Source organism: Sapajus apella, unplaced genomic scaffold (assembly GCF_009761245.1).
Source record: "Sapajus apella isolate SASKATOON/1434 unplaced genomic scaffold, GSC_monkey_1.0 scaffold250, whole genome shotgun sequence".
Lineage (NCBI taxonomy): Eukaryota > Metazoa > Chordata > Mammalia > Primates > Cebidae > Sapajus > Sapajus apella.
Genome location: NW_022437190.1, coordinates 209,653 through 218,929, shown reverse-complemented (window position 1 = coordinate 218,929; position 9,277 = coordinate 209,653). Strand labels below are relative to the sequence as shown.

The 9,277-nt window shown below is 46.3% G+C and overlaps 1 pseudogene; it reads right to left on the bottom strand.

Annotated features, from left to right (window-relative positions):
• Positions 1–2,832: 2,832 nt before the first annotated feature.
• LOC116545179 lies at positions 2,833–7,485 on the bottom strand (annotated as a pseudogene).
• Between the last annotated feature and the right edge of the window lie 1,792 nt (positions 7,486–9,277).

The following is a 9,277-nucleotide window of genomic DNA, read 5'->3' as shown; positions in this document are numbered from 1 at the left end:
ATACAGTACACTGATGGGTCTTGACTCTTTATCCAATTTGCCAGTCTGTGTCTTTTAATTGGGGCATTTAGTTCACTTACAATTAAGATTAATATTGTTACATATGAATTTAATTCTGTCATTATGATGCTAGCTGGTTATTTTGCCCATTAGTTGATACAGTTTCTTCATAGCGTCGATGGTATTTATAATTTGGTATGTTTTTTCAGCAGTGGTACACGTTGTTCCTTTTCATGTTTATTGCTTCCTTCAGGAGCTCTTGTAAGGTAGGCCTTGTGGTGAGAAAGTTTCTCAGCATTTGCTTGTCTGGAAAGAATTTTATTTCTCCTTTGCTTATGAAGCTTAGCTTGGCTGAATATAAAATTCTGGGTTGAAAATTCTTTAAGCATGTTGAATATTGGCCCCACTCTCTTTTGGCTTGGAGGGTTTCTGCCAAGAGATCGCTGTTAGTCTGATGGGCTTCCCTTTTTGGGTAACTCAATCTTTCTCTCTGGCTGTGCCTAACATTTTTTCCTTCATTTCAACCTTGGTGAGTCTGATAATTATGGGTGTTGGGGTTGCTGTTCTCGAGCGGTATCTTTGTGGTGTTTTCTGTATTTCCTGAATTTGAATGTCAGCCTGCCTTGCTAGGTTGGGGAAGTTCTCCTGGATAATATTCTGAAGAGTGTTTGCCAACTTGGTTGTCACTTTCAGGTACAACAATTCTTCCTGTCACTTTCAGGTACAACAATGAAACATAGATTTGTTCTTTTCACACAGTCCCATATTTATTGGAGGCTTTGTTTATTCCTTTTCATTCTTTGTTATCTTATCTTCTTGCTTTATTTCATTGTGTTCATCTTTTTTTTCTTTTTCAAACAGAGTCTTGCTCTGTCACCAGGTACCAGGCTGGAGTGCAGTGGCATGATCTTGGCTCACTGCAACCTCTGCCTCCTGGATTCAAGCAATTCTCCTACCTCAGCCTCCTAAGTAGCTGGGACTACAGGCATGTGGCACCATCCCCAGCTAATTTTTGTATTTTAGAAGAGACAGGGTTTCACCATGTTGGCCAGGATGATCTCCATCTCTTGACCTTGTGATCCACCTGCCTCGGCTGCCCAAAGTGCTGGGATTACAGGTGTGAGCACTGTGTTCATCTTTAATGTCTGATATCCTTTCTTCTGCTTGATTGATTTGGCTATTGATACTTGTGTATGCTTCATGAAGTTCTTGTGCTGTGTTTTTCAGCTCCATCATGCCATTTATGTTCTTTTCTGAAGTGGTTATTCTACTTAGCAATTCATCTAATCTTTTTTCAAGGTTTTTAGCTTCCTTGCATTGAATTAGAGCATGCTACTTTAGCTTGGAGGAGTTTGTAATTATCTACCCTCTGAAGCCTACTTCTGTCAATTCTTCATATTTATTCTCCATACAGTTTTGTTGCCTTGCTGGCAAGGAGTTGTGATCTTTTGGAGGAGAAGAGAAGTTCTGGTTTTTGGAATTTTTAGTCTTTTTGCTGTGATTTCTCCCCATCGTCATGGATTCATCTACCTTTGGTCTTTGATTTTGGTGACCTTTGGATGGGGTCTCTGAGTGGACATCCTTTTGGCTGATGTTGATGCGATTGCTTTCTCTTTGTTAGTTTTCCTTCTAACAGTCTGGCTTCTCTGCTGCAGGTCTGCTGGAGTTGGCTGGAGGTCCACTCTAAGCCCTGTTTGCCTGGGTGTCACCAGTGGAGGCTGCAGAACAGCAAAGATTGCTGCCTGTTCATTCCTTGGGAAGCTTCGTCTCAGAGGGGCACCTGCCAGATGCCAGCCAGAGCTCTTCTGTATGTGGTGGTGTCTGTCAGCCCTTATTGGAAGGCACTTGTGTGTGCTAGCACATGTTCTTGCAGCCTTGTCTCACCTGTATCTGATTTATTCCTACCAAGATAGCCACTGTCTGAGAGAGCCCTGCCTGGGAGGAGTGTTCAGTTCAGGTGTATTGGTCAGGTGAAAAACAGAGGAACAAAACACAAGAAATCACAGAAGCAGTGTATTACTTACAGATCCCAGAGAGAAGAGAGCAGCAAGAAAAATTCTGAGGTCAAATGTTTGTTATTTGAACTCTCTCTAAAAAAAAAAACCCTACAACTATGGAGCAAACTCTCTACTTGTTTTTCTGTCTATTTTGAATCTAATAACTCTTCTATTGTTGTTGAGATGAAATGGATGGCTTATGGCACTCCAGCCAAGACTTTTTAAAAAAGTCTTAAAGGGCTTTTAACTCAATGGCCTTACAAATTACAACAGCTTCATTATAACCAACAGCCTAAACACCTTTTGGAAATGTAAATGTTTACTTAGGCTTGACTGTATGCTCAGGGTGATGAAACAGTTAGTTGAATAATTAATATTATTAAAAAACTAGAAAAATGTTTATAAAAAGTTAGGCTCTCAAACAGATAAAAATGTTGAGCTCAGAGCAATAATTAAACTGTATTTGTCTGCCACCAAAGTTGCTTTGTCTGCCACACAGGGATCAACAGACAAAGCCAAACAAACAAACATAACTTCTAAAGTGCTTCCCTGCTGACTAGTCAACCAAACCAGACCAGCAAACAAAAAATACCTCCTTGCACATGATTTGTAGGAATGCATCACTGCCTTTTGCTTTTTTTCATTTTTCCCCCTTGAAAAGGTATTTGTTTGTTTGTTTTGATTAGCTGGGGTGATAAGTCTCCCCTTCAACTTTTTTTGTCAGCTCTTGTAACTATTTTTCACCAGTTCTAACTCTGCTGTTATGACCTGATGCTAAAATGTTTGTCTTTGTATGAGCACTCATTAACCTAAGACAATCTGAGTAAAATTTCTTTTTTTTTTTTTCCATGGTTGGATTTTTATGTTTTATTTCTTGGTTCATTTCAGATGACCTGTGTCATGAGAGTGCAATGGAGACAGGCTGTTTCCTCTTTACAGATTTCCCAGAAATGGCAGGTTTGGGGTAACCTTGAGTTCTGTTCCCCCGGGGGGAGGGTCCCCTAAACTCTTCTCACTTCACCACCTCCTGCTAAGTCAGTCCTCTCCCTTCCCGAGAGAGGGTCTTCATCTGACCAGGCTTCCAGCTAAGAAGTTGGCTCCTAAACTTCTTTTCTGAGCATCCAGTGGATCCCTTCAGTACCAGGAACTTTCCCATTGGATGGAGTTCCATTGTTACGGACATTTCCTGTTGTGATGTGAGTTTTAAGTGTAAAAGCAGCCCCCACCTCATGGACACCAACCATCAGGACTTCCGCCCCACTGTGCTAGAGGGGCAGCGACACCAGATCCAGCGAGGCACAGCTGCCCGGTGCACAGAACACCCACTTGCTCCAAGCCAGATGTTGCACGCTGAGCCAGAGATGCTTTCCCTAGGAAAGATGGGCAGCAGATGCCAGCTGGGCATGATCCCTTGCCACCTGGGTCCTCCAGCTTGAGCAGGAAGTGACAGAGCAGGGTGCCATCATGGCCCCGCTGCAAGGACACAGCACAGTGAGACTAAGGGAGCCCCACAGAGCACACCCCAAGGTCTCGACTGTGAAGTTTCCCCAGAGCAGGCCCTCAGGGCACAGCCTGTAAACACTGTGCTAGACTTGGTTTGCGCTGGTGTTCCTTGACACTGAGGAGGGGCCTTTGCCCCGAATGTGCGTCTCCACCCAGATTGGGGAAGAGGGGCTGCATGGAGGGCAACGGATGCAGCATCCTGGGTGACGGCTCAATGCCCACTCCTTAAGTGACTCAGACCCGACTCCCCACAGGCAAGGGGAGTGGGGTGGACACGTCCCTGGTCTGGGAGGGCTCTTGGAATCCTTAACATTTTCTATATGGGACACCATCAGAGAGCTGCTCTGCAGTTTGTGGATTTCAGCCAGCCCTTCCTCCTGTCTGGATGACCTCAGCACGTAATCAGCATGAGGTTCCTAGGGTAGAGCCAGGGAGGCGGGACCAGGGTTTCAATGGAAAAGCTGCAGAAAGGCACCTGGCCTCCTGGTGTCCCAGTGCCGGGTGAGACCTGCCTGCCTCTCTCGATGAGGCAGGCTGGACTAGAAGGGCGTGGATGGAGATCCCCGCGGGGTTGCTCTGACCCCTGCTTGCGCAGGCAGCTGATTAGAAGGGGCATTTTCCATCCTGGCTTGATACTCTTTTGTCCTTGGGATATCCTCTAAGCTGCTCTTACCAACCTGTGAGCACAGATGGGTGTTCAGGGCTGCCCCTTGAGTCAGTGAAAACCTTCATGGCCATCCACAGAAAGAGGGTGACCCATTGTTCCCATGTGCCTGGGGCTGAGGAGTTTCCTGGGACAAAGGAACATCCTGGGCAAACTGGGATGGTTGGTCACCCAGCACAGCAGTCAGGGGGACTGCAGGGGTCCTGCCAGAGAGCTGGTGTGTGCGCAGTGCCCAGGGGAACTACACCAAACCTCTGGTTGTGCAAGGGCGGTGGGAGGCCACCCCTCCTGTGGCACTGGCATGCCAGCCCTGCGGCATGATGTGGAGTGCAGAGAAGGAAGCCAGGAAGGATGAGGCTGGCCACCCCGCTGAGCTCCCTCCCTCCCGGCCCCTCTGCCTACTTCTCTCAGCTGCTGGGCCTTTCTGTGCTTGGCCAAGATTGGTCTGGGCCTCTGCCCATCCTGCCCTGATCCTCCCCCTAGGGTGCTCTCGGATGGAGTGAGGCCCCTGAGCTTTTCACAGGCCCACCTGGCCTAGACCTGCCCTTCAGAAACAGGAAAGGCAGGAAGCGGGAAAGTGTTCTGGGGAGAATGGTGTGGCCCCTGCTCTTCTCTGTGCCAGCATGTTCCTGTCTACAGGCCCTGGAGTCACCGTGGCTGGCCGAACCCACTGGGTGAGTGAGCTCTGAGGTAGGGTCAGAAAGTAGTGGGGGACCCCTGGGGAAGGAGAAGAGGAGGAGGACAGTTGGGCACTGGCATGGTGGGTGACAGGCAGGGGGCAGGCCCCAAGGAGGTGGGGTGCCCAGGAAACACGTGAGCTCTAGCCGCTGCTCTCCTGTGGGTCCACCCTGGCTGAAAGCTGAATGGGGACTGTGGGAGGTATGGGGCTTTCCAGGGGCCCCAGAGGATCTCAGCAGGCAGGGCCTCTGGAAGAAAGATGCTGTTGTCCCTTGCGTACCTGCCTTCTGCGAAAGGAAAACCTCCAGGTGGTACCCAGCCTGAGCACTGCCCACCCAGGCCATGGATGAGGGAGGGGGCAAGGGAGTTGGGAAATGCACATGCTGCCTTAGTGGTTTGGTGGAGGGGAGGGGCACTTGCTCCAGTGGTCTCCACTCCCGAAGGGAGTCAGCCCTAGCCCAGGCCTCCGCACTGCCCATGGAGAAGGAAAGACATACCAAAGAAAAAGCCAGTTACAGATGAGCCCCATGCCCCTGCCCCTTATCCCTGTCCTCCACCCCACTGCACCCAGAGTCTGCCCACAGCCAGGAGCGAGAAACCCCTGCCTCTGGGACAGCTCAGAGCTATGATCCAGGGGTTGAAGGTGGAGGCTGGTGGCTGTGGAGGGCTCCACCTTGGTCTGTCCGTTTGTCTGTCTGTCTAAGTGGGCATGGTCCGTGTGCAGGGCCATCAGACCTTGGCCTCCAGCATCTCCAGGAAGAGTTTGTGCATGGGCACCTTGCCCTGCAGTTTGACACTGTAGAAGTAAGTGCTGCACGGCCTTGGTGGCCATTTGCCGCAGAAGGGGCAGCGTCAGCAGCAGCTTGCCCTTCCTCCGGGGCTCCTTGTGGCGCTGGCTCAGCTCGTAGTCCTGCAGCACCTCGTGCAGCAGGTCCTGCAGCTTCTGGACAGCCTCCAGATCCTCGATGTACATGGAATCGCAGTGGCAAGGGCCAGGGCCTTGAGCGTCACAAACTCCTCCTTCTCCACCTCAAACTTTTTGTACCTGCGCACCAGCTGCAGGATGGCCCTGTAGAGCTCCAGCAGCCCCACGAGGCGCGAGTGCTCCTCATCCATGATGTAGTCCTCAGTGTACACCAGTTTGTCGTCATAGGGCAGCGAGCGGTACACGACGCCCAGGATGAGGATCTCCATCCAGGCACTCTGCGGCAGGCTCATATGGTCTGCCAGGGAGAAGTTCCAGAAGCCTGGGATGTGTTTGGTCCAGCCAATGATGACCACAAGCTCCCAGTCTGCCAGGTCACAGAGAGTGGTCAGGGCCTTGATGTCCCCCTCAGGCATGCCAGGAGGAGGCTTGTCAGGCTCAGCCACCAGTAGGTATGAGACAATCTTGGTCAATGGCTTTTTAGCAGGTGGAGAAATTTGTAAGCTCAGATATGGGCTGCTCTCTGAGTCCAGCTGTCGCTTGTATTTCTGGCGGCCTGCAGGCACTCGATCAAGGCGCACACCTTCCTTCAGCATCCCCACTTGGAGGCATTTCATGCAGCGGCAGGCCTGGCAGGACTTGCGCCTCCGTTTGGTGATCTCGCACTCGTTGGTGGCCGGGCAGCTGTACTCGATGTTCCCTTGAATGGTCCTCTTGAAGAAGGCCTCGCAAGCCTCGCAGGAGGCCACGCCGTAGTGGTAGCCAGAGGCAACGACCCCGCACACGAGGCACAGGCGCTTCGGGATGGCGTTGAGCGTGTACTCGCACTTGATGGCCGAGTCCTCCATGATGCCGGTGGCACAGTCGTCGTAGCTCTTGCGGCACGGGGTGCCTGCAGACATGGGTGGCGATGCCAGACCGTCGGCGTGGGTGCCCAGGGCCAGGCCAAAGCCGCCGCTGGCGTCGGACGAGCCACTGGGGCTGTGGTGGCTGAGGGCGTCGATGCCGGAGGACGGGCTGGATGGCTCAGTCTTGATGAAGGAGCCGCAGCGGGAGCCTGGCGCCTGTCACCCGAGGACATCCCGTTCAGCAGCCTGTGGACACCGTAAAATTTCTTAAGAGATTTCTGGCTGACTATATTATATCTTACCATGTAAACACAATATATGACATAACACGTGTACACATAGATAAACACACCTAAACACACATACATACACATAAATATATTATAGCTTTTATTTTAGAATTTTAGCCACGAGGCGGTAAAACACACTGAATTACAAAGGCACTTAGATTAAAAAAACTGAGTATTGTGGCTCATGCACGTTGTCCCAGCTTCTGAGGAAACTGAAATGAGAGCCTCCCTTGTGCCCAGTAGTTTGAGTCCAGCCTGAGCAACATACTGAGATCTTTTCTCAAAAACAAAAACAAAAAAGGCACCTGAATCCAAATTATATTTCTGGCAAAATGGGGCCTGTTCACGTGGCTAAACGTTAGCTGTCCCAATGGCTAAGTTAATGGGCCAAAATCTGGGGTAAAGCAGGTTCCATAGCAGTTTGATTGTTAGCCTATTTTTATGCCTTTTTCAATGTAAATGACTGTTCTCTGATTCCTTTTCTGTTTTTTTTTGAAAAGAAAGATCCTGGTAGGTGATCTCTTTGATATCTTCAATTCTCAACTGCCATTGAAGACCCGATAAGTCTCCTCTTCAACATTTTTGTCAGCTCTTGTAACTATTTTTCTCCAGTTCTAACTCTGCTGTTATGGCCTGATGCTATAATGTTTTTCTTTGTATGAGCACTCATTTACCTCAGACAATCGAGTAAAATTTCCTAAGAGATTTCTGGCTGACTATATTAGATTTTAGGGTTACATTTTTAATGTTTACATTTTAGCTAGAACTGGCTGAATTGTATAAGAAAGCCAAAATCTCAAAGTTTTCCCCCAATTTGATTCAGTACTATTGGATTTTTAAAATGTGTTTAAATTATTCCATCTATCCAGGATACTTCCCATGCTGTTCTGAAAAGCCATGTATTCCCCTGCTCAAGATAATAGTTTTCTTGTTTATATTCCCCTATAATATGTGGTACACTCATAGATTTGGACATCCCTGTTCCCACATCTGATTAAAATCCCCCAGTGCCTTTTTTACCAGGCTGAGCCTCAAGGATATCTAAATGGGCTTCCCTTAAGGAGAAGCAATCACAGTGAAGGAGTTTTTGTTTTAGTTTAGTTTTTTTTTAATTTTAATTTTAATTTTTTTTTACTTTTTTTGTAACCAGCCTAATAAAAAAGAATTTACATTTTATCAAGATAATTTTCCAGTGTCATCTTTATCATTTTTTTAAATTAGGAAAACAGAACTTTGAGAGGTTTGAGGTTTTTAAAATCCATGTAACTTTCTTTAATGCTTTTGAATTCTTTTTATGTCACTATGGTTTAATAAATGACTACTATTTTACAGTGACCTATGATTCTGTTTTGATCAAGTGTTTTGAACCTTTTGATATCTTTGGCAGGATTCCCAAGGACCAGAATTCTAAATTAAGTCTTTTTGAACTAAAATTAACTTTGAAATTTTTTTCCACCTGAACCCCTAGAGAGCCTCAAAGAACACATCTCTCATCCTGAAGATATTAAATAATTAGGGTTATCTGGTAAATGATATAAAAAGCATAGTCAAATAATAAGTAATTCTAGATCTTCTTTTAGTTATGTTTATGGATAAATTATTGAGATGAATATTTCAAAAATCATGTAAGTTCATAAAAATCTGTTAGTCATAATTTTGGTTGTCAGGTTAAATCTTCTTTTAAGTTATATTTTTATGGATATGTTATTGGTCTAAGTATTCTAAAGATTAAGTGAAATTTATAAAAGTCTGATAGACCTGTTGTGAGCTGGCAGTCATGATTCTGGCCGTTACCTTAAAATGCTGTAAAGAAATGACAAAATTAAATTTTCTTTTCATCTTTGTTATCCATAGTTATTAGTTTTATTTTTCTTTAAAATTATTTATAATTGGCTACAGTCTAAAATTGCTTTTCTTAAAGAAAGACTGTAACAAGTACTCTTAAAACTCATATTGATAATAATTTTAAGATTAATAGACTAAAACTTTCCAAAATTCTGATGAAGACACTAATGGACTCAGGAAACTGCTAATCAAGGTGAAGCAAACAAAATTTTAATTACATGAGATTGAAGAATTGACAAAAATATTACTTTTATAACTTTTATTTAAAACATTGTGGGAGGGAGAAAGCAAAAACGAGAACAAGAGTCTCTGCCTAGTAATCCAGATAATTCTCACAGATCTTGTCCAAGACCGTCAGTGTGACACATCTACAAGTTTGCAAGAAGCACAGTATTACTGGGCTTGAGGTGCCCTCTAAAGCAAATACAGCTTAGATCACAACACTCAAGCCCTGTGGAATATCTGGAAAGCCTTCCCAAGAAGGATGGGTACAAACAAGCCAAGACAGTGAAGACTACAGTAAATAC